This window comes from Balaenoptera physalus (genome assembly GCF_965194825.1).
Source record: "Balaenoptera physalus genome assembly, chromosome: 5".
Classification (NCBI taxonomy): domain Eukaryota; kingdom Metazoa; phylum Chordata; class Mammalia; order Artiodactyla; family Balaenopteridae; genus Balaenoptera; species Balaenoptera physalus.
Genome location: NC_138884.1, coordinates 80,287,943 through 80,314,774, shown reverse-complemented (window position 1 = coordinate 80,314,774; position 26,832 = coordinate 80,287,943). Strand labels below are relative to the sequence as shown.

The 26,832-nt window shown below is 37.8% G+C and overlaps 1 protein-coding gene and 1 pseudogene across 3 annotated transcripts in view; one reads left to right on the top strand and one right to left on the bottom strand.

Annotated features, from left to right (window-relative positions):
* Window positions 1-26,832, bottom strand: part of GABRA4 (gamma-aminobutyric acid type A receptor subunit alpha4) — a 179,807-nt gene that overhangs the window by 43,995 nt on the left and 108,980 nt on the right. The window lies entirely within an intron of this gene.
* LOC309661145 (ribonuclease H2 subunit B pseudogene) lies at window positions 1,338-11,348 on the top strand (annotated as a pseudogene). Its single transcript has one exon. The product of its transcript is annotated as a ribonuclease H2 subunit B pseudogene (transcript).

Here is a 26,832-nt window from a genome sequence, read left to right as displayed (position 1 = left end):
GGGCCAACTGAAATGGTAACACTTCAGACACTTCCTATGAGAAAATTCAACTGCTCCAGTCCACAAGCCATATTTTTCTTGGAATGTACACCATACTTACCAACAGACTATGTTATTCAGTGAAGTTTATATGCTGCACTGCATTGTTTCTCCTTTGGAACTATTGCTAGTCCAAAAAGATCATAAGCTGCTTGAGATGATGAGATATGCCCTATGTTATCTCTCTATTACCCACTGTGCTTTTTTCATTGCTGGAAACACACTAGGTATATAAGGACACAAAGTGGACTCGACATAATCTTTAAAAAAGGGTTTACAAAATGCAATTGTACTAATTGTAGTTTACTTAAGGATAGATTAATGATTATCTAAGATATGTGAATGAGGCAAACCTATGTTCTTGTAAAAATGGTCAAATAGAGCTCAAACTTCTATAAACAAAATAATAGGTTAAATATACTGAATGGTGATATTTAAATAATCTTTTGGTGACCCTCTTCATAAAGAGAAGAGGACCACCTGATTTTCAGAGTTTCAAACATACGTTTCAGTTCTATTCTCTTAAAAAGAAAGCTTTTTGATTTTCTAAAATAGGAGTTAAAAAAATACATATAAAAAATACATATATAGGAGGAGAGCAAAATAGACATGTTTTCCAGCTGTGAGAAGGGTACAAATAGAAACCCAGAACAGTGTATCAGAGCACAAATGAGATGTAGGGGTGTCCACAGAGGAAGTCTCCGTGTGACGGAGTATCAGTCTGACCTGGGTGAGGAGGGCATCCACATGGAAGGGCAACCTGGAGTAAGGTGTGAGTTGGGGAAGCATCCGAGCAAGAGAGAGGAGGAGAAGCTCGGCACAGGCACTCAGAGCCAGAGTAAGCAGTGATTCCTGTGGGAAGGCGCCTGACCTGAGATGCCAGCACCTAAGCAAGATGAGGAGGGCATCTGTTCATGGGCGTGGCCTTGTGTGTGGTGTCAGAGCTCGAGCACAGCGAGAAGGATCTTTCTGCATGTAGGCTGGTCCAGCAGGGAGAACCAGGAGCCCAAATGCAGTGAGGAGAATATTTATAAGTGAGGGCAGCATAGCACTGGATGTCAGAGTCCAAATGGGGCAAGCAGCTCGTCTACAGAGAGTGACTTAGGATGCGGTACAGAATCCCTAGTGGAATGAAGAGGACATCCCACATGGGAGTCAGAGTTGGAACAGGGTGAGAAGGACATTTGTGTGGGGTAGGAGTTGAAAAGGAAGACAGGAAATTGGTATATTAAAGACAATATATTTCCTGGGAGAAACCAGGAGACAGGTTTCTCAATAACAGTTTGGGACTGGTATTGGTTGTACTAAGAACTCATGGTTTTCACTACATAAAAAGGAAAAATTATTGACATAAATGAGAGTGTGTTTGTATGTGTGTTATATATATCTATATTCCCTACATTAATCCACTATAAGGCCCGGAAGCACTGACACTCCAAAAGCAATCAGTACACCTAACTCCTGGGTCTTAGCTTCTACCATTCTCCACTAAAAGGAATCAGGCTACTTGAAGAAATGGCTGACTCTGGGCCTGAGACACAGAATGTGCAAGATAAGCTACAAATATCCAATATGGCTATTCAAAATATATAAGGAACTCATACAACTTAATAGCAATAAATAAATAAATAATCCAATTTTAAAAATGAGCAAAGGACCTGAAGAGACATTTTTCCAAAGAAGATATACAAATGGCCGACAGGTATACGAAAAGGTGCTCAGCATCACTAATCATCAGGCAAATGCAAAGCAAAACCACAATGAGATACCACTTCAAACCAGTTAGGATGCCTATTATCAAAAAGTCAAAAGGTAAGCATTGGTAAGGATGTGGAGAAAAGGGAACTCTTGTACACTATTGGTGGGAATGTAACTTGGTCATATGGAAAACAATATGGTGGTTCCTCAAAAAATTAAAAATAGAACCACCCTATGAGCCACCAATTCTACTTCTGGGTATATATCCAAAGGAAATAAAATCCATATCTCAAAGAGATATATGCACTCTCATGTTCATTGCAGCATCACTTACAGTAGCCAAGACATAAAAACAACCTAAGTGTCCATCAATAGATGAATGGATAAAGAAAATTACATATATAAACCAAATTTTCTTTATCCATACATATATCTACATCTTATATATAACATATATAAATTTATCATAAATATATATTTTATATATAAATACATATTATTTATATATGTAATGTATAAATACATATAAAGATATACATACACATGCAATGGAATAGTGTTCAGCCATAAAAAGGAAGGAAATCCTGCCATTTGTGACAACATAAATGAACCTTGAGGACATTACACTAAGTGAAATAAGCCAAACACAGAAAGAGAAATACTGCATGATCTCACTTACACAGGAAATCTAAAAAAGTCAAGTCCATAGAAACAGAGAGTAGAAGAGTGGTTACTACTGTGGCCTGGGTCTTGGGGGAAATGGGGAGACAATGGCCAAAAGGTACAGACTTTCAGTTTTAAGATAAGTTCAGAATGGTGACTATAGTTAATAATGATGTATTATATACTTGAAATTTGCTAAGGGAGTAGATCTTAAGTCTTCTCACCACACACACACAAAAAAGTTAACTGTGAGGTGATGGATATGTTAATTAGCTTGACTGTAGTAATCACTTCACAGTGTATACATATATCAAATCATTGTATTGTACACCTTAAATAAATACAATTTTTATTTGTCAATCATACTTCAATAAAGCTGGAAAAAAAAACTTTAAAGATAAGCCACAGAAAGGAAGTGCTCAAATAATGGCACATATCCTAAGAACAGACAAGTTGGCTTAAGTGGGCTACTGCTTGCCAAATTGGGAACAATTTGAACACAAAAAATAAAATAGAAAGCCTCTAGTCTATACTGATAAAAATTAACAAATTAAACAATAGATTTATGAGGAATGGGATATTTACACAGTTCCAAAGTACCTTCCCACAAAATATAAATTACAACAGGGAAAAGAGTTACTTTACAGTGAAGGAATACAGCAGACACCACATTAATCTAGTAATCAAGGTGAATATCATGAGTAATGGGGCAAACTGAAACCATGCACCACCTGATGGGATACAATGAAAAGATGAAAGCATTCCTTCTGTGGTTTCCTGACAAATCTGAATGTAATCATGAGGAAACAGCAGACCAATTCATACTGAGGGAACATTCTACAAAATAACTAGCCTGCAATCTTCAAAAGAGTTAGGGTCATTAAAGTCAAAGAAAAAATCATGGAAATATTCCAGACTGAAAAAGTCAAAAGAGACAAAATAACTAAATACAACATGAGAATTTTAGCTGGATTTTTTGCTGGATGCAGTTAGGACAATGGTTGAAACTTGAATGGAATCTGAGATATCTCTGGATGTATCAAAGTTGATATTTTGGTTTTGAAGGTGGTGTCATGATTATGCGGTAGAATGTCCTTGTTCATAGGGTTTAAACACTAAAGCATTTGGGAATGATAAAGAATCAAATTAGTAACTTACAAATGGTTCAGGGGAAGAAAGCATTCTTTGTACTGTGCTTCCAATTTTTCTTTTAAGTTTGAGATTCTATAAGAAAATCATTAACAATAGATACTCTGAAAATTATTAAAATGTATTAAAATATAGTAATGTAAACCCACATGTATATAAAACAAACTAGAGCAGGGCAGGTTGATGCAAGTACCAAAAAGGAGTGTGTAGTTTTATCTATGCTGAAAATACATGCGACATTTTTTACTCTGAAAAGTCACTACACCTAATTAGTATTAAATACAACTGATTTTTGATTAGTAAAACTTTGGTTGTTCCAAATCTATTTCTTTTTCTTTTTTTCTTTTTTTTTTGACCACGCCTCAGGGCATGTGGGATCTTAGCTCCCCAACCAGGGATCGAACCCGTGCCCTCTGCAGTGGAAGCGTGGAGTCCTAACCACTGGACCGCCAGAGAAGTCCCCCAAATCTATTTCTTAAAAATCATCTCAGAAAGGCAGTTAGTCTAGCCTGGTAATGACTGGCTGAAGTTCAAATATGGTGCACTGATTTTGTCTTTACTAACTAGAAAAGTCATAAAAAGTTTTTAGATAAATGAAACACCATAAAAATACACATTCTTGATCTAACAATAAATATTAGAAAACATGGAGCAGTTCAAAAATTTGGGCCAGCAACCAGACGTATGTATCTCTTAACAGAGATTTCACTTCTACTGTATAGAAAGTTTCTCTCCTCTCCCTTCCAGTATCACGGGCATTATTGATCAAGAGATGTTCTGAAGCAGCAGCTGGTGCAACTGACTGGAAGCTATGAAGAAAATTTTTACTGTAAGTCCTAGAATTTTAGATGTATGTATCCCAGGATAACAAAAATATCTCTTTGACAACCAAAGCGCTCTTCTTTCTAAACCCTATATGTTATAAATAACACCTATGTGAGAACTGAGATCTTATCCCAAGTCACTCTAAAAGAAAGAATGGATTCCCAGGTTACTTGGCTTTTATTCAGCACTACTCCTGCCACATCTCAAAGACAAAGAAGACTAAGGGATGACAAAGATTGATTTCTTTCCTCAACTCCACCTGTATGTGGTCTATACAACACTATAAATTCTGCCAATAGATACATAAACCTGATAAATTACCCTGAACCATAAGCCATTTTAACAGATCCAATTGAACCTGAGATGTAATTCAACTTTTAGTTTTGTAAACTTTTACATTAACATCTCAAGAGGAGTCCTGACAAAGATAGAAAGCCTGGGGCCGCTACTTCCTCTGCTTTTACAGCACAGCTTGAACAGGACATCTTGTAAGCTGAGGTTTTTCCAATGTAGCATGCAGATCTGCAAACGCCCAAAGGATATTTAGAGCCTAAAAGAAAGCAATCCTTTGAATGCCTTTTGATACAGTGGCCTGCAGAGAAGAGTAAAATCAAATAGTAGACCCTGTCCGTTTCCTTGAATAGTCCCATAGCCCTGGTTCTTAACCCTTTTTCTGTCTGCAATCATCCTTATTATTATTGCATACCTGTACTATTCCTAGTTTTGCAATGGGGAAGGGACTTTTAATAAATATCCTTCACTCGGTCTCTTGGGCAACTTAATCTGAAGGTTATAATTTTATAAAAAATAAGGTCAGTTTCCTCTTATTTTTGACAGGCAGCGGGAAATAAAATCTCTACCTTAAATTTTTGGTAAAAAAAAATCAACGTGTGTTATATTTTCATACAGTTGAATTCTAGGTAAGGCTAGTACCAATCCTGAGTATAATTAAATTGATATCATATCTGGATTAAAATTTTTAATTCTAGAAGAAAATATTTAACCATGTGAAAGACACTATCAATTACTTTGACAATTCCAACTCTTCCTTTTCTTCATGCTTTCTTGAAATTACTTCATAGATTTAATATCTTGGCATATATCTTGGTTGACTTAATTTAGAAAATAATCCCTCTGATTTGGTCCTTTCAGAATTCCTTATCTTTCCACATTTTTTTGCACTAAAATTTTCTCTAAAACTAATTCTTATCTACCAACTTATAAAATGTTAAACATTTAATTACATTGCCTGAATATCAGTTTAAAGTTCTTGCCAGGGTCTGTCTTAGCCCATCTGGGCTGCTACAACAGAACACCATAAACTGGCTGGTTTATAAACAATAAACGTTTACTTTTCACAGTTCTGGAGGCCAGAAGTCCAAGATCAGGGTGCCAGCATAGTTGGGTGAGGGTTCTCTTCTGTCACATTCTTATTATATTGTCACATGGTGGAAGGGGCTAGGGAGCTCTGTGGGGTCACTTCTATAAAAACACTAGTCTCATTCATGAAGGTTCCACTCTCATGACCTCAGCACCTCCCCCGCTCCCCACCAAGGGCCCCACCTCCTAATACCTTCACACTGGGCATTAGGACATACGAATTTGGAGGTGACACTAAAGTTCAGGCCATAGAAAGGTCTCAAAATTTAAGTCTGCTTTCAGAATGAAGTTTCCAGTATTATCTTTTTTCTTCTCCCTATATCATCCTAGAACAGGATTATCATAACTAGTATGGAGAGTTTTCTAATCCCTGTCCTTTTTAAGTACTTAAAGGATAGAAAGACATTTTCAATGTTATACAGAAGAAATCAGAAGAGCTGGGTTTGAGTCTTCATTTTTCATAACATATTATTGGATAAATTATATAATATCTTGTCCTCGATTATTTCTAAGTACTGTTATTCCCATTTTAGAAATTGAGAAACCTGAAGCTCCAAGAGGTTCAATAACTTGAGCAGGGTCAGACAGCTAATAAAAGGAGTCATGATTCAAAACTATATCTGCCTATCTTAAATATCTGTGTGTGGGTTTTTTTTTTTTTTTAATTTCTGTTCTGTAATGACATCCTTAATTATTCTGCTTAATAGAAGGTTCTAATCCAAGTCATTTCAATTTTTGAAGTAACAGAACACATTCTGTTCAGTTATGCTTCCATGTTTGATATCAGATACTAGGCTAAATATGAAGATGAATAAGATACAACTCTTCCAACAAATTTACAATCTAGAAAAAAAACAGCAAAATTGGCCTTGATTATACAGGGAAGAGGTTGCCTTTTTTTTTCTACTAATCTTTGACATTTTGATCTTTCACTGGAGGTAGAACCTGTAATATATGAAAACGCAATGAATTGTGAGAGAAATTTGGTTTCAGGTCACATGCTATCATCATTGGCTCAGCCACAGAGAAGTAGCACACAAAGGTTACCTAAATGAAGCTTTTCCTAAATTGGGTTTCCAGGTCAAGAGATTTCTTTTTCATGTTGAAATAAAAGTATTGAATCAACTACTGGAATTTTCATCATGCATACAACATCTCAGTGTCTATAAGTACATGGTATGATAAGATTTTCAAAGAACAGGGGTGAAAGGTAAGGATTTAGGGACAAAGACAGACTCATAACCCAGAATGAGAATCTGCACTTGTCCCAGCGGCCATAGAGAAACTGCCAAAGACATCTGACCCTAGGGGTAGTAACTAGTGTAAATTTCAGGGACTGGCTTAAAAATGACTCATGTGCCAGATTCCCTGTTGAAAAAAGCATTATAAAAAAACATTTACTCCAGAACAATGTGAAGAAAACAACTATGGAGACTATAAACAGATTTATTCTCACAACAAATATAATTATTAGTCCTTGGTGTCAATATATATTAATCATAATTATTCACACATTTGTATATTGTGATGAATATAAGCACAGAAATGTAGTTTATTTTTTAAAAATCCAATGCAGATGGTAAATTTAGTCACTGCAAAGGGGCTCTGATTTATAAATTTAAAATGTCAAGATATAAACTAAAACAAAAATGAAATAAAACAAAAGAAAAAGTAACCAAAGATGAAGTTATTTCTCAAACAGGAATAGGCAGTATACCAGAATCTATTTTCAGTCTTTCAGAAAATAAATTGGTGAAACCAAGAGTTCAGTATGAGGAAAAGCCTTTTCACAAATTTAAGAACACTTATTAAAGGAAAAAGAAAACCCCTATCTGTACATGAAGGAGTCCACCTACTGGACAGAACTGTTAACTGGTATGGAAAAAAATATCACAAGCAGGTGTTTTGTACTCTAGGCAGACATTTTCTCAGCAACATGAAAATATAATTGGCTTTTTAAAAAACAATTAGCAGAGGCCTGCGGCCACCGGGACCAAACGGGCGGCATGGCGGGAGGCGTGGACTGCGGAGAAGGGGCTCGTGCCCGGCAGCACGTGTTCCTAGTCCCAGAGTATTTAAAAGATGCTTCAAAGAAGATGAAAAGTGGGCTTATGTTTGTAAAACTGGTTAACCCATGTTCAGGGGAAGGAGCCATTTACTTGTTCAATATGTGTCTACCGCAGCTGTTTGAAATAAGTTTTCAAGGAAAAAAACCATTCTTGGTTTATAAATGAATCAGGAGTTCTTCTTCACTTTGCCACACCCATGGACCCTCTGTTTCTGCTTCTCCACTACCTTATAAAGGCTGATAGAGAGGGAAAGTTTCAGCCCCTGGATCAAGTTGTGATGGATGACATGTTTCCGAATTGCATCTTGTTGCTGAAACTTCCTGAACTTGAGAAGTTACTTCCACATGTGACAGAGGAGAAAGAAATAGACAAGAAGAAATATTACAAGTACAGCAAAGAGAAGACATTAAAATGGCTGGGAAAAAAGGTTAATCAGACTATGGCAGCATTAAAAACCAATAATGTAAATGTCGCTGCCCGGGTACAGTCTACTGCATTTTTCTCTGGTGACCCGGTTTCCAGTGACAAGGAAGAGGATTATATTTGTTATACCCATGGTCTGATATTTGATTACATCCCTGAAGAATTAAGTGATGACTTATCTAAATATTTAAAGCTTCCAGAACCTCCAGCTTCAGTGCCAAACCCTCCATCAAAGAAAGTAAAGTTATCAGATGAGCCCGTAGAAGCAAAAGAAGATTACACTAAGTTTAACACTAAAGATTTGAAGACTGTAAAGAAAAACAGCAAAATGACTGCAGCTCAGAAGGCTTTGGCTAAAGTTGACAAGAGTGGAATGAAAAGTATTGATTCCTTTTTTGGTGTGAAACATGTTAAAAAAATTGGAAAGATTTGAAACATTGAAAATTAAATTGAGCAAAAATATTTGCCTTCTACATGTCCCATTTTCATCCTTCCTCCATTCCACTGTACTTCCTAACCCTCAATTACCACCTTTTGAAAAAAAGTAGGAAGGGGGCAATTTTCAGATTCACTTGAACATGTCTTTGTGTTTGATTTTTGTGTTTCCTGAACAAAATATAGGAAAGTAATTGTGTAACTTCATGGCTTGTGGACTCTGGAGTTTTGTTTGACATCATGAAAAGTAATCAAGTGAATAGAATTAACCTCTAACATCACAATTTCCTCAATAAACTGATGTGTGACAATAAAAAAAAAAAAAAAATTAGCATTACAATTCTAGCAAGAGGCAGGAACCATTAAGTGTACCTCAGTCTAGGAGGGTTTAATATATATCAAACCGAAAGGAAGGAAGGAAAGGAGAGAGGAAGGGAGGGAGGGAAGGTGTGAATCTCATCTCTTCTTTCTAGACTCTTGATGTTTCATTGTGTTCATTTTTTGCTGAGAAGCATTTTAGGGCATAGATTTTCATGTGCATTTTCCATAGGAAGATACTATGTCCTCCAAGCCCAAGAGTATTAGGAGAAAAAAAAAAAAGTGATAGGTGCTAAAAAAGAGGAAAGATTGTCTTATGTCCTTCATCTATACACTGCCTGCCACCCAGGACTCAGAGGTTTCATCTATTTATGTATGTAAAACTACTTTACAAAGTAAATATCTCATACAGATATAAGACAACTGAGTCACAAATGAGTCTTGTTGGACAATTCATACCAAGCAGGCAAGCAGTCTTACTACCTGATTCCTCCCTAATTACCTCACAGGAGCAGAGTTAGCCTCTGCACCCTAGAGGCAGATTGAAGAATAAAAACTTAGCCTGGTCCAGGGATTCTTTGCCACCTCCTGGACATGCCTCACTCCTGTTTGGAACTATTAATCAGGCCAGAACCAGTAGACTGCCAATCCTTGCAGAAGGCATCAATGTTCCAAAACGGAAGGCCTGCTTGCTGTGCTGACACCACTCTTAATGACTTAAACATCCAGAGAACAACATTTCACAGTGACAATCAGAGCTTTCCTGATAAGCAATAACTCACATGCTGGGTACTGTGCATTCGGAGCACAATGGGAGTAGCAAAGTGGTGTCCCTTAGAAGGGGCCACAAGACCTCATCGCTTTCCATTGAGGCAAACACTTCGGTATCTCAGAGGGGTGCCCTCAGGTATTAGACACTGCATTCCACCAAGACTTCGATGAATTCTTTTAGGATGATAGGAAATAAGCCACATTTAAATCCTGGTCTATTTCCAGCTTGTTAATGCCAATTTATGAATTTAAGTGTTTTCTAAAAATAACAGATTTAATTCAAATCACCAAAGTAATACATAACAAGTCAAGTAGCAGTGATGGACAGGTTGCTATATTTATAAAGATGACAGATCACTATATTTCTTCTTGAATGATTACATTGCAATGATGTACTTCCCTATTCGTCTCTTGTATATACTTCCTCCAATTCCCAATTCTCTCTCTTCCCCTAATCTCCACCCTAGATACAACTAATACCACAAAGCAAGCACCAAAAGATATTTTAAAGTAAGTGGACAGCCACTTATCTGCACTTTCTAGTGTTCCTATAATGATCATATATTAATTAATTAATATATGGTAGAACTAGTTCCATTTGGTAGAACTAGTTCAGCCACCCCTATAATAAGTCCCCAAGTTTCCATCATCCACTATGTTTATTATCTGCATTCTCTCTGGCTAGGACTTAACATCTTCTTTGTTAGGTCTGGCCTTAGACCTGCCATCTGCTCCCTGGATTTAGCTTCCGTCACAAAACAGTCTTAGCATTCAACTCTTCCCCATATCCACCAAGCCTGACACCACAACACTACTTGACTCTTCTTCAAGTCAGGGACACTCTCACATACTTTACTCTCTTGTTTTCACTGACTTAATTCTGTTTTCCAATATCGTTCCAACATGTCTGAGCAGGCTTCCACTGTATAATCTCTCAGAGAGGGAGAGAGCCTAGATAGATATAACAAAAAGGACAAACATACATTCAGCACAGGGTAATGGTAACATGGAAAGAGTGAAGTCTAATTTCATGTGAAAGGAATGCCTCCTGAGGAGTAGTTCACAATGAGGACAGAAAGTCAAAACCCTTCATTTTTTAAATAAGATTATTAGGACAGGAACAAAGGGCTCTGAATAAAAATAGTGCTCAATAAATATTGTTGGCTTACTCCAACTGTGTAAACATGCACGCGTGCGCACACACACACACACACACACAAACAAACAAACACACTAAAATGAAACTAATAAGAAATGCATCAAAATTAACAATGGTTGCCGCAACTAGGGTGCCTGCCAGACGCTGGTGGGGGACCCCGACGCCCAAGGAGATGGGAAGAACCCCCAAGCGAACCAGTAGGATGTGGGGGGACTGAGGGGGGAGAAGAAGTGGAGGCCGTACAGGATCAGTGCCCCTGAGCGGTGGCTGAGAGGCAAGAGGGGTTCCCACACCTGGAGGGGCCCTCGGGGGCTCAGATCGGGGGGGGAGCGGGCCCAGCGTTTCCCCTGTCCAATCGGCCAGGGAAGTCTGCCCCACTCTCAGGCTGGGTCCTATGCCCTCATGGGTCCCCTCCGGGCTGGGTTGATCCTGGGGGTGTAGATGGGATGCCAGAATAGAACAGGAGAGGCAGGCGGGGGGAGTGGGAAAGGAGCGGAGGGCGTTTGCCCCAACCACTCGGGCATGGGAAGCCTGCTGAGCTCCCAGGCTAAGTCCCCTGCCCTCCAAAGCCCCCCTCCAGGCCATGTGGGTCCTGGGGGCATAGGAAGGAGGCCCGGGAGATCAGGAGAGGCAGGTGGGAGGAACCCTCCAGGACCGGAGGAGCGGGAGAGGAGTGGAGGGCGTTTGCCCCACCCACTCAAGCCCAGGAAGCCTGCTGGTCTCCCAGGTGGGGTCTCCTGCCATCTGAGACCAGAGGCAGGGGCAAGCCTGGGCCCCTTCTGTTCTGTTGAGTCTAAGCCCCAACCCCTCACCCATCCACCTTTTCCAGCCCTTTTCCTAAGCATAGGCCCCACCCACTGCCCAAACCTCAACCCTGCTTAGGCCCCGCCCTCCACAGCCAATGCCTTTTCCACTTTTTTTTTTCTCTTCCTCTTTTTTACTATTGGGTTCTGTTTTATCTTCCAGTTGTTGTTTCATCTATACTTTTATTTTTATATTTTTTCTAACATAGCTGTTAGTTAACTAGTCTAATTTTATTTACTTTATTATTGTTCTCTTTTTTTTTTTCCCCCCACCCTGCTCGGCTTGTGGGATCTTGGTTCACAAGGCAGGGGTTGGGCCGAAGCTCCTTTGGTGGGAGCTCCAAGTCCAAACCACTGGACTAACAAAGAACCTCAGACCCCAGGGAATATTCATCTGAGTGAGGTCTCCCAGAGGTCCTCATCTAGGCACCATGACCCAGCTCTACCCAACAACCTACAAACTGCAGTGTTGGAAGCCTCAGGCCAAACAACCAGTAAGACAGGAACACAATCCCACTCATAAAAAAAAGGAAAAAATAATGAGATGGCAAAAAAATATGTCACAGATGAAGGAGCAAGGTAAAAACCTACAAGACTGGGCTTCCCTGGTGGCACAGTGGTTGAGAATCTGCCTGCCAATGCAGGGCACACGGGTTCGAGCCCTGGTCTGGGAAGATCCCACATGCCGCGGAGCAACTAGGCCCATGAGCCACAACTACTGAGCCTGCGCGTCTGGAGCCTGTGCTCTGCAACAAAAGAGGCCGCGATAGTGAGAGGCCCGCGCACCGCGATGAAGAGTGGCCCCCGCTTGCCGCCATTAGAGAAAGCCCTCACACAGAAACGAAGACCCAACACAGCCATAAATAAATAAATTTTAAAAAAAAATGTAGAAATGGAGTAAGGGATGAATTCTTAAAAAAAAAAAAAAAAACCTACAAGACCAAATAAATGAATAGGAAATAGGAATCTACCCAAAAAAGAATTCAGAGTAATGATAATAAAGAGGATCCAGAATCTCGGAAATAGAATGGAGGCATGGATAAAGAAAATAGGAGAAATGTTTAACAAAGATCTAGGAGAACTAAAGAACAAACAGACAGAGATGAACAACACAATAACTGAAACGAAAAATACAATAAAGGAATCAATAACAGAATAACTGAGGCAGAAGAATGAGTAAGTGAGCTGGAAGACAAAATGGCGGAAATAACTGCCAAGGAGCAGATTAAAGAAAAAATGAAAAGAATGAAAAGAATTGAAGACAATCTCAGAGACCTGGGACAACATTAAATGCACCAACATCCGAATTATAGGGATCCCAGAAGAAGAAGAGAAAAAGAAAGGGTCTGAGAAAATATTTGAAGAGGTTATAGTGGAAAACTTCCCTAACATGGGAAAGGAAATAGTCACCCAAGTCCAGGAAGCACAGAGAGTCCCATACAGGATAAACCCTAGGAGAAACACATCAAGACACATATTAATCAAACTAACAAAAATTAAATTCTAAGAAAAAATATTAAAAGCAGCAAGGGAAAAACAAGAAATAACATACAAAGGAAACCCCATAAGGTTATCTGCTGATTTTTCAGCAGAAACTCTGCAGGCCAGAAGGGACTGGCAGGATACACTTAAACTGATAAAAGAGAAAAACCTACAACCGAGATTACTCTACCCAGCAAGGATCTCATTCAGATTCGACAGAGAAATTAAAACCTTTACAGACAAGCAAAAGCTAAGAGAATTCAGCACCACCAAACCAGTTTTACAATAAATGCTAAAGGAACTTCTCTAGGCGGGAAACACAAGAGAAGAAAAAGACCCACAAAAACAAACTCAAAACAATTAAGAAAATGGTAATAGGAATATACATATCAATAATAACCTTGAATGTAAATGGATTAAATGCCCCAACCAAAAGGCACAGACTGGCTGAATGGATACAAAAACAAGACCCATATATACGCTGTCTACAAGAGACCCACTTCAAACCTAAGGACACATACAAACTGAAAGTGAACGGATGGAAAAAGATATTCCATTCAAATGGAAATCAAAAGAAATCTGGAGTAGCAATACTCATACCAGACAAAATAGACTTGAGAATAAAGACTGTTACAGGAGGTAAGGAAGGACACTACATAATGATCAAGGAATCAATCCAAGAAGAAGATATAACAATTTTAAATGTTTATGCACCCAACACAGGAGCACCTCAATACATAAGGCACATGCTAACAGCCATAAAAGGGGAAATCGACAGTAACACAGTAATACTAGGGAAATTTTCAATAAATAAATAAAAATAATACTAGGGGACTTTAACACCCCACTTACACCAACAGACAGATCATCTAAACAGAAAATAAATAAGGAACCACAAGCTTTAAATGACACAAGAGACAAGGTAGATTTAATTGATATTTATAGAACATTTCACCCAAAACTGGCAGAATACACTTTCTTCTCAAGTGCACATGCAACATTCTCCAGGATAGATCACATCTTGGGTCACAAATCAAGCCTCAGAAAATTTAAGAAAACTGAAATCGTATCAAGCATCTTTTCTGACCCCAACGCTATGAGATCGGAAACCAATTACAGGAAAAAAAACTGTAAAAACCACAAATACATGGAGGCTAAACGATGCACGACTAAATAACCAAGAGATCACTGAAGAAATCAAAGAAGAAATTAAAAAATACATAGAAACAAATGACAATGAAAACACAACGACCCAAAACCTATGGGATGCAGCAAAAGCAGTTTTAAGAGGGAAGTTTATAGCAATTCAATCTCACCTCAAGAAACAAGAAAAATCTCAAACAATCTAACCCTACACATAAATCAACTAGAAAAAGAAGAACAAAGAAAACCCAAAGTCAGTAGAAGGAAAGAAATCATAAAGATCAGAGCAGAAATAAATGAAATAGAAATGAAGAAAACAATAGCAAACATCAATAAAACTAAAAGCTGGTTCCTTGAGAAGTTAAACAAAATTGATAAACCCTTAGCCAGACTCATCAAGAAAAAAAGGGAGAGGATGCAAATCAATAAAATTAGAAACTATAAATGAGAAATCACAACTGACACCGCAGAAATAGAAAGGATTATAAGAGAACACTACAAACAACTATATGCCAATAAAATGGACAACCATGAAGAAATGGACAAATTCTTGAAAAGTTACAATTTTCCAAGACTGAACCAGGAAGAAATAGAAAATATGAACAGACCAATCACAAGTAATGAAATTGAAACTGTGATCAAAAATCTTCCAACAAACCAAAGTCCAGGACCAGATGGCTTCACAAGCAAATTCTATCAAACATTTAGAGAAGAGCTAACACTGATCCTTCTCAAACTCTTCCAAAAAATTGCAGAGGGAGGAACACTCCCAAATTCATTCTATGAAGTCACCATCACTCTGATACCAAAACCAGAAAAAGATATAACATAAAAGAAAATTATAGGCAAATATCACTGATGAACACAGATGCAAAAATTCTGAACAAAATACCAGCAAACAGAATCCAACCACATATTAAAAGGATCATACACCATGATCAAGTGGGATTTATCCCAGGAATGCAAGCATTCTTCAATATATGCAAATCAATCAATGTGATACACCATATTAACAAATTGAAGAATAAAAACCATATGATCATCTCAATAGATGCAGAAAAAGCTTTTCACAAAATTCAACACCCATTTATGATAAAAACTCTCCAGAAAATGGGCATAGAGGGAACCTGCCTCAACATAATAAAGGCCATATATGACAAACCCACAGCAAACATCATTCTCAATGGTGAAAAAATGAAAGCATTTCCACTAAGATCAGGAACAGGACAAGGATGTCCACTCTCGCCACTATTATTCAACCTAGTTTTCAAAGTCCTAGCCATGGCAATCAGAGAAGAAAAAGAAATAAGAGGAATACAAATCGGAAAAGAAGAAGTAAAACTGTCACTGTTTACAGACGACATGATACTATACATAGAAAAACCTAAAGATGCCACCAGAAAACTACTAGAACTAACCAATGAATTTGGTAAGGTTGCAGGATACAAAATTAATGCACAGAAATTTCTGGCATTCCTACACACTAACAAAGAAAAATCAGAAAGAGAAATTAAGGAAACAATCCCATTTACCATCAAAAAGAATAAAATACCTAGGAATAAACCTACCTAAGGAGGCGAAAGACTTCTACTCAGAAAACTATAAAACACTGATGAAAGAAATCAAAGATGACATAAACAGAGGCAGAAATATACCATGTGTTTAGATTGGAAGAATCAATATTGTGAAAATGACTATACTACCCAAAACAATTTACAGATTCAATGCAATCCGTATCAAACTACCAATGGCATTTTTCACAGATTTAGAACAAAAAATTTTACAGTTCGTATGGAAACACAGAAGACCCCGAATAGCCAAAGCAATCTTGAGAAAGAAAAACGGAGCAGGAGGAATCAGGCTCCCCGACTTCAAACTATACTACAAAGCTCCAGTAATCAAGAGAGTATGGTACTGGCACAAAAACAGAAATATAGATCAATGGAACAGTATTTTAGCCCAGAGATAAACCCACACATATATGGTCACCTAATTTTTGACAAAGGAGGCAAGAACATACAATGGAGAAAAGAAGGCCTCTTCAATAAGTGGTGCTGGGAAAACTGGACAGCTACATGTAAAAGAATGAAATTAGAACACTCCTTAACACCACACACAAAAATAAACTCTAAATGGAATAAATGTAAGACCAGATACTATAAAACTCTTAGAGGAAAACATAGGAAAAACACTCTGACATAAACCACAGCAAGATCTTTTTTGACCCACCTCCTAGAGTAATGGAAATAAAAACAAAAATAAACAAATGGGACCTAATGAAACTTCAAAGCTTTTGCACAGCAAAGGAAACCATACGCAAGACGAAAAGACAACCCTCAGGATGGGAGAAAATATTTGCCAATGAAACAATGGACAAAGGATTAATCTCCAAAATATACAAACAGCTCATGGAGCTCAATATCAAAAAACCAAATAATTCAATTAAAAAATGGATGAAAGACCTAAATAGATATTTCACCAAAAAAACATACAGATGGCCAAGAGGCACATGGAAAGATGCTCAGCATAAGTAATCATTATATAAATGCAAATCAAAACCACAATGAGGTTTCACCTCACACCGGTCAGAATATCCATTATCAAAAAATCTAGAAACAATAAATGCTGGAAAGGGTGTGGTGAGAAAAAGGAACCCTCCTGCACTGTTGGTGTGAATGTAAATTGATGCAACCACTATGGAGAACAGTATGGAAGGTCCTTAAAAAACTAAAAATAGAACTACCACACGACCCAGCAATCCCACTATTGGGCATATACCCTGAGAAAACCATAATTCAAAAAGAAACATGTACCACAATGTTCACTGCAGCACTATTTACAATAGCCAGGACATGGAAGCAACCTAAATGTCCATTGACAGATGAATGGATAAAGAAGATGTGGCACATATATACAATGGACTATTACTCAGCCATAGAAAGAAACGAAACTGAGTTATTTGTATTGAGGTGGATGGACCTAGAGTCTCTCATACAGAGTGAAGTCAGAAAAAGAAAAACAAATCCCGTATGCTAACACATATATGTGGAATCTAAAAAATAAAAAAAAAAAATGGTACTGATGAACCTAGTGGCAGGGCAGGAATACAGACGTAGACGTAGAGAATGGACTTGAGGACACGGGGAGGGGGAAGGGTAAGCTGGGACAAAGTGAGAGAGTGGCATGGACATATATACACTACCGAATGTAAAACAGATAGCTAGTGGGAAGCAGCCACATAGCACAGGGAGATCAGCTCGGTGCTTTGTGACCACCTAGAGGGATGGGATAGGGAGCGTGGGAGGGAGGAGATATGGGGACATGTGTATGCATATGGCTGATTCACTTTGTTGTACAACAGAAACTAACACAGTATTGTGTAGCAATTATACTCCAATAAAGATCTATTAAAAAAAAATTAAGAATGGTTGTTTCTGAGGAGTTCAATTTTTTCTACAAGTTGTTTTTCCAATGTTTCCTCATTAATCTAGTCTGTGTTACTTTTACTACAAGGGAAAAAAAATGATTTACACAAAGGAATAAATACCAGCAGCATTTTTAAAAGAAATTCACCTAAGCCTTGAAACCTCTAACCAGCACAGCCAACTGAGCCAAACTCCAGAAACAATGGCTCTAGCTGAAGGTTGTAAGATAGCAGACTTAAGCCCCAATTAAGTAGAATCTGTAATGAGTCCTGAAGCTTTATGTTACTCTGGTGTGTCTGAGTAGAAATGTAGCCTAAGTCTAGGCCTTCCTCAGTACATGTCATGTTTTCATAATCACAAGGATTTGGCTTCTGTTCTAGTACAGATTAGCTGCTAAAAGCTAGGTCTGGCAACTGGCTGGGAACTATCAATATAATGGATTTGACTACGGAACAGAAAGGATACTGCTCTAAAGCAAATGGAGCCCCTAGAGCATTAATGACACCTTATTCATTCATTCCCTAAATATTTACTCAATGCCTATACTATGCCAGGACATTTGAGACTTGGGGCATATAAAAGACAAATCAGGCCACATTTCTTTCCACATAGATCTTACATTCTACTGGGAGATGTAGATAATAAATAAAGATGTAAAGAAAAATAAAGCAGGGTAAAGGTGCTACTCTGAGCAGGACAGGCAGTGAAGTTTTCTCTGGCAAGCTGACAAAGACTGAAAGAAATAAAAGAGCAAACCACGTGGACATTTGGATGAAGATCATTCTGGACACGGGGAAAAGCAAGTACAAAGACTCTGAGGTAAAGTTCTTCCAGCATGGAGGAGTAGCAGAGCAGCTGGAGAAGAGCGAGTACAGATAGAAACTAGTGAGTCTGGAGGCAGATAATGTAAGGCCTTTGGGTCAGAATAAGGATTTTTTATTTCACTGAGTGTGACAGGAATGCATTTGAGGGTTTTACTCAGAAGGTAATAGCATATTTACATTTTAAATGGATCTTTCTGGCTATGTATGAAGTATAGCTAAATGGAGGCAGGAGTAGACACAAGGGGTAGAAGGATAAAGTAAACGTCCAGGTTCCAGATGACGGTGGCTTGAATGAAAGTGGTGACAACAGAAATGGAGAGAGGTGGTCAGACTCAGAATAAATTTCAAAAGTGTAAAACCAACAGTTTTGCTGATGTGGGATATGAAATGAAGAGTGATGTCAAGGCTGATGCCAAATTTTTTGACCTGAGCAACCAAATGTTATCATTTACTTGACGGGGAACACGCTGAGAGAAACAGACTTAGTGGAGAAAAATCAAGAATTCAAGTTCAGGTATGTTAGGTTTAAGTAGACAGTTGGATATGGGTCTGAAAGATTCAGGTCAGAGATGGAACCTGGGGAGCCTTCAGTGTCAGGATGGTAATTAAAAGATTACCTAGGGAGTGAAAGTGTCTAAAGAAGAGAAGAGGTCCAGGGACAGAGTCCCGGGATGCTTCAACATTTAAGGCCAGAATGAGGAAAAGGATCCAACAGCGAGGACTGAAAGGGAGAAGCAGTGAGAAAAGGAGAAGATCAGAAGAAAGACAGACGCCCCCAGAGCCAAGTGAACTAAGTGTCTAACAGAATGCACTTTGAATAAGACAACTATGTAAACTTTCCTTGTCTTGTCTCTGATCTCAGAGGACTTGGAGAAAAGACATGAGCTTACATCAAGTTTCAGTTTCCCCCGTTCCTTTGAAATCTATGTAGTAGACTAGTGAATACAGTGCTACCCCATTATGGATTAGTTTGTTTACCCTGAGCCTACTCTTGCTTCTTCCCCTTGTTCTCCTGCCTGTGTCACTGGTGAATGACACTGGATTCAGCACAGGCTGAAGACACCACAGATTTTTCAGAATAACACATCCAAAAGCCAAGCTTGATTGTGAGCATTGTAAAACCAAATTAAATTTTAGGCATGTTATTCTGATGCAGTGAAGAGAAAATGAATCTCAGATATAAGCAGGTTTCTTTTGTTCCAGCTCTGTGCCAACGGACCTCTTATGTATTCATTTATTTCCTTACTCTTTCACCCTATTCAGTTAAATTTATTTTTAGCTATTGTTGGGCATCCTTTAGGAGAGGTAAATATTAAGGACTATTATCGAGTACAACCCAAAGGTTCCAAAGAACAGCCTACTTAATGCATCAATGGAAAGGGAAGAACTCCTTTCCTCCCAAGAGGGTCAAGTACTCCTTCCTGCTAACTCCAGTAGCCTGTGAGTCTTCCTGACTTTGATACTAACTGCAGGGACTATTGGTATTGAGATTATAATATAGCCTAAAAGGAAAAGAAAAGCAGTATCACACGTGGTATCAGACTTCACTGATACCTTTCACAATGTTAGTAGGACAAGTTTATCAGAAATGTCACATGAGTTAATACAGGCAAACAGCATAGGTGGGCATCTTTTAAGTCACTGTCATGTATCTTTATTTCTATAATCCTTTATGGACTTTATGATACATCTTACAAGAGGTGTTTACTGGCTTGGTCATGATTCAGGAACTGAAGCACACAAAGACATGCATTCCTTGCATAGGAGTTACTTTGGGGACTTGCCACCACTTTATATGAAAGGTAGAGCTTAGTGCACTTGAAGAGATGATTTGCTCAATGGTGCCTGACTCATCCCAAACTTTGCCCTTCTTACCCACATCAATTTCCATTATCAGAAAGAAAAATGACTCATTAGAAGGACAGAAAAATCAAAGTAGCCCCTACATCTTCAGAAAATAAGAATCAGAATAGGTCACTGTATCCCAAGACCACTAGTTATTTTGGTAAGGTATTCTTATTGTTGTGGAAAAATTTTTATGGACCAATATGGTTGGTGAATACCAAGTTAAATTTATTCTTCTGAATTTTGTTTTATTTGTCATTTTCAATGTGTAATTATAAATATTCACTTTCTTACCTAAATGTATAGACATAGTTTTGAATTTTTCAAAAAAGAGCCCCCCAAATTGTATAAGCTCAGATTGCACCAAAACCTCACCTCCTTGAGGTAAAAAGTATTCATTAAAATCACATAGCTGGAAAATGATAAAAAGTGGACTTGAAGCTAGGGCTGTTTGGTCTCAAAGAGCCCCCATCATCATTTAAACCTCAGTGTTAATGCATTTCATCTCCTCTTGAGCATAAATAATCTTGGAGGGGAGAGAAAATTAATGAGTCTTCTGGAGAAGGAGATATTGCTAGGCACACAAAGACAAGTCTAAAGGCACCTAAAGTTGAACTATTCCTACTTCAAAATTTTGCCTATACTTGAGCCACTGGCCTCCTGTTACAGGGCTGGCTAAAAAGAATTATTTTGAGTGTATATGAGTATGAACTTTTATTTTGTCCTTACCCATGCATTTCTATAAATTTGACTATGGTTTCACAATTGGCATGCCCATGAGATTGTCTGACGGCGGAAAAAGAAAAATCTGCAGTACGCCCTTTATTTATGGAAATCTTTCTCTCAGAGGTACCAACCTACTTTAATTTTTGGATGCCTTTTATTATTGTGGTGGTTGTGTTATTCGTAAACGTACCCAGTGGCAATTTCATGACTTGCATACCCAATAAATGCAATAAATAATTAAAGCTAGCATTAAGCATGCTAATAAATCAACAGAGTTGTTTCCTAAAATAATTACACCAGTAATGTAAAAAGGTTACAGCAAGCAGATAGGCAAGGCAATCTCAAATACTTGAGATTTGATTATATTTCTAGAAAATTCACAGTAGCTCTGCTATTAAAGCTAGTGGGAAACACCTTCCTCTAGGGACTACTTTCGTAGTTCATTTTGCACCATGCTAGCACTGACAAAAAAAAAAGGACTAAAAGCACAAGGTTCCATAATAGGAGTAAACCGCAACACACCTAATACAGAGTTTTGGGCAATTGAATATTGTATATTTTGCCAATAGCAAGCAACAGTCCCCTTTTGCTTTTATTAATGCAGTTCAGCTGATATGAGCAGACAGAATTGAAAGAGAAGGAGAATATGCTTTATCATCTGTTGCCGAATTTCAATTTTCTCCTTCAAGTACAGTTGAATGCATTTTCTTTGCAACCCAAAGACAGAAGATCTTGATTACTGTTGCAAGAATAATCTCAGCATTTGTGTGAAAAAGATAGGAAAAATAAATAGTCTCTCTGGATGATGTTTCAGCCTGTGAACTTACAAAACAAGATATATTCTTGGAGGTAGGGAAATTAAATTAAGGTGAAATGGTAGACACATTAAAATGACAATTGAAGGCTTATTTTGTGGGCCATGGCTGACTTCGCAATTGTCCTTTGTCCTTAGCTTCACCCCAGGGACACAGACAACAAAACCAGAAACAAACAGGGTCAAGACGGGGCAACCGTCTGGAAATACAGGCCACTCAAGCTGTGGGCCCTGTCATGAACTGCTAGCTTTTTTGTAAAAATTAAGTTTCCAACTCCTTTCTCCCCTGCCTTCCCCTACCACCACTCTTGTTTTGGGTCTTTAAACAGAAGAGGAGTTGATATATCTTCATATTTCTTCTCATTTTTATCCATGTAAAAAAGATAACAATTCAACATCAGCTCAGTTGGGATTCTTTCTCTCTATAACAGGAAAATGCTAAGGCAGAGAAATATCACTTGGACTTCTGTTAAGAAACAAAGTAGTTATTTACCCCCAGTAGTACTAGAAGACACTAATTTAGGAACCAGCCCATTACCATCCACTCTCAAGTGATAGAGTGCAGGGCAGGCCACCCTAAAATATGCCCCTTTGGCATACTGATTATTTTGAATTAAAGTTACTTAAAAAATAGCTGGTTCAAGGACACTCTGACCCTCTGTCCCTCCAAAAGCAGGAAATAAATCTTCCATAAGAAAGGTATCCTCCCTGAACCAGGAGATAGAGAGACATTCTTATCACTAGAGATAGGGAATTCAGAGCCAAGAAGGCCACATAAACAAAACTTGTTTCTTCCTCACTAATTTACTACCCTAAGCTCAGACTTCTTCACCTTGCCAATTCTTCACAAATTTCTTTTGTAAAGAAAAAAATGTTGCCTGCCGTTCCAATTCTACGAAGATCAAGCCATTAGCCACCGCAGTTGCTCACCGACAGTGCACCCTGAGGGAAATTCAGGATGGAGAAAAGCAGGAAGCATCCTGTGCTTTGGATATGTTGGCCCCTAGATACTCAAGATGCATACCTAAGGAAAAATTTCAATGACCCCATATTCTTGCATCTTCCCATGTATATAAAAGCACTAAAATCATTAACTTGAGATGATTAGCAGTAATCTTTTTATGCTTGACTGCATGTTTTTCCCAGCAAAAAAGTTCATGTGGATCCTGGCTCCTCCCTTACCTCTCGCGGGCAGCTCCTCAGAGCTATCTATGAAGCTGTCTTCTGGGCTATAGTCTTCAGTAAGGTCCCTGAATAAAGTTTAATTCACAACTTTTATGTTGTGTGTTTTTCAGTCAACAGTTTTGGTGACTGTGAAGGGACCCAGAACAGAATTCTCTCCTTTGCCTGAACTCCACCAGGATCTGGAGCCTTGGTACCAGCAGAGGTCACCTGTGCAAGTCCACCTCCTCAGGGAGTCGAGATGACTGGGCAAATATCTCCTAGGTCTTAGGTCTCCTGCTATGGGCTGATGATGCCAAGTTTTTTTTTTTTTGGTGATGAATAAAAAGATACCTGACTCCTCAGTTAAGAGACACTGAGAAAGATTTATCCAACTGAAAGATACTGGGGGGGTGCCCCCCAGCTGAAAGATACTGGGGTTTGCTCAGTTAAAAAACACTAAGCCATCTGGACTGGGTAATTAGGTAGGAAGATGGCCTAACATCTTTCCTAAATGAGGGGCATCAGAAAGCCAGCCTCCGACCTAACATCCCAGCCAGATTCATGTACAATACATACAAAACATATTTGCAAGTACTTACTTAATTGGGAACTAAGGAAATCTCACCTTAAAAATGGCCAAGATGGGACTCTTTTTGACATTCCCAAACTGGTTTTTGCGTACACAGTTAAAGAAAGCTAGCCTGATAAAACATTTTTCTAGAATTCATATCTTAAAGGAAGAAAAACCTTTCTAGGAGGAACTTGCATTTCTCTCCCCATGCCTTTGAGATGTAAATGTTCTACCTGATCTTCTTAGGTGTTCTGTTCTGTGTTTTGAGAGCTTGGTCTCTGCTATTTGGAAGGTACACCTAAGGTGAACATTTGGTAGCCAGTTGAATAGACTGGGATTTTGAGCAGTCTCTTTGACTGTGCCAGCTCTCAGGGAAATTTGTCAAAAGGGGTCTCATCTCAACAAAGGCCTCATCTCAACCTTTGTTGTATCCACCTGTGCAACAAAGGCCTTTACTTTCTTAGACTATTTACGGGAGTAATCTTTCTGGACCTTGTGGAGGCTGCATCTTTTGCACTCTCTTGTGGGGTGCCTCTTGTGCCTTATTGGTTTGAGTCACTATTAATACTACTTGCAAATGGCCAGAGGATGGATCCTTTAAATTGAAAAATACTTCTAAATTGGTAAACTTCTAGAGAGTTCTCATTATAAACAGCTATTTTATTGGTACCTATGAAAAAAATAAATTAAAAGGTGGATACAAAAAAATATAATTGGCTAACCTTAAAAACTCCCTTATTTTAAAACAAACTAACCAAAAAAAAAGAATGGTTTGGGAAGCGTTTTTTGTGGTCTCAGCTTCCTTTTAATAAGTCTTACAGATGTTAATAAAAACATTAGGTTAATTAATGTTAACTAAGATGATTAACAAGGCAACAGGAAGAAGCTAAGGGGAAAGTCAAGCAATTTCTTCCCAACAAGGTGGAACTCTTAAAGGGACTCATCCCAATAGGATGGAAATTTTTAGATGATTATTTTAAATGCAATAAATAAAATGGACATTGATGGGATAAAAGCAGAGGCTGTGATACAACACTACCTAAGGTTGAATGGTCCAAAGGGACCCCTATTCATCCAGCATTAAAGGGCCCCAAACGAGTCCGCTCTATTTAACCCCAGTTTAGAAAAAATTTAAAAGGCTGAAAGAAAAAATTACACTGAGATACCAGACCAGCAATTGCTTGGTACAACATTTAGGCCAATTAATCAAGTTAAAGATTGACAAAAGGGTCTGGGTCCCTTGGCTCGACCCCTCACTGAGGACCCCAATGCCTTTTATACAAAATTAGGTTAAATGGCCAGGGGATAAAAAGGAAAGTTTCTGGGACTCCTTGTAGGAATAAGACTTGGTGGTGGGGTCCTAATGGAGGCTAAAATTAAGGTATAAGAGTTGAGAGAATTAGATGAAATTTTATAAAAATCAGTGCATTTGAACGGGCTTTATATAAGATGGTTAAATCTCTTTTACCTAATTATAATATTGTGGTACAGATTATTAAGTCTCACTGGGGAATGCTCCCTTGCCTGGTATTATAAGACAGGGCATATAAACCTGCCCCTCTGGCAATATTAATTAAATATTCTAAAAGAAACCAATAGGGTTACCTGAACCCATACAATATGAAGTAAAACTGGGGACTAATATTCAGGGGCTAATAAAGGCAATAATAGAGGGGTTTTTGTTGTTGGTGGTTTTTGCCTCTAAGGTGAATTGCTCTGGGTTTAATTTGTGCACTCAGAAAGAGTTGAATACCTTGTGCAAACTTTTGAAGGCTTGATAAAATGAACCCTAAAGTTCTAGAACACAGAACCCTTGATTTCCAGTTTAGTTGGAAATATTCTCACTGATATAAAAAAGCAAATTAAAGAAAATGTAGCTGGGCAAATCAATTTTTTGCTATCATTTAGGCTGCAGACCAGTTCTTTGGGGAATTAAAAGCAACTGTGTTTGTCTTGCAAATCTCTACAAATCAGAAATGTAAGTACAGCCCACAGTGACCTGAGACTGAGCCTAGTTAACTCAATCAGGTAAACCAAAGGAAAAAAAAAAAAAAGAGGAAAAGAGGCCTTTTTAAAAGTACAAACTACTGGAAAGGCTTCCTTACTCAAAATCTAATTCACAGCTTACTTAAGGATTTATCAAGGACAAATAAAAATCTTAAAAGTCTTTTCCACAAATAGTAAAAAGCCTTAGTCATCTGAGCAAATAAATTTAAATTATTACAAATGTTATTTATAAACTAGTAAGTTTATATTGTAATCCCTGATTCATGATTAAGTTTTGAAATGAAGCTATGAGATCGCTGGTTATGTCTGTTTATATGTCTGTGTGTATGTTATAAATTTGATATTTCTCTACCTCTGGATAGCATTATCAAAATTAATTTATAAAAGAGCTCTATTTAATTGACTTAAGAGTAAGTGCTTATAAATTAAATACTTCTAAATGTAATAGAAACTAACCCAAATGAATTTCAAGTTCATGTGATCTGAGAAATACTCAATATTAAATTAATATGTAGTATTAAAGTTTAAGTTTGTTGGTTTAGTTAATACAGACATGTCTTACTTTTATTGTAACTATGTTCACTAAAAGTCAAAAAGGTCATATTATCTCTGTTTATGAGCAAAAAAAAAAAAATTAGCTTGGCATGATGGCTGACTTGGTCTACTGTCTCATGAAATTTTCATGGCTAATCTAAACATAATTGCTGAGAACAACTGAATTAGATATAAATGGGGTAAGAACTTTCAGGTGAACTTGTTAAGAATAATTATGTTTTATGCTATGCCTACTAAAAAATAGTTTCTTCAGATTTTTGGTAAATAGAGTTTTGCTAAGTTAAGTTAAATGATGGAAATATATTAAATATCTAGATCATTCCAAAATAAAATATTAGGTTGGCCAAAAAGTTCTTTCAGGTTTTTCCATAACATCTTACAGAAAAACCCAAGCAAACTTATTGGCCAACCCAATAATATAACAAAACATTAATTACTGAACATAGGCTTATATTTGGAGAAAAACTAAAGATATTTAGGATTATTGATAAAAATGTTTGGTGCCACAATGAAAATTCTTCCTTAAAAAAGTACATTTTAGAAA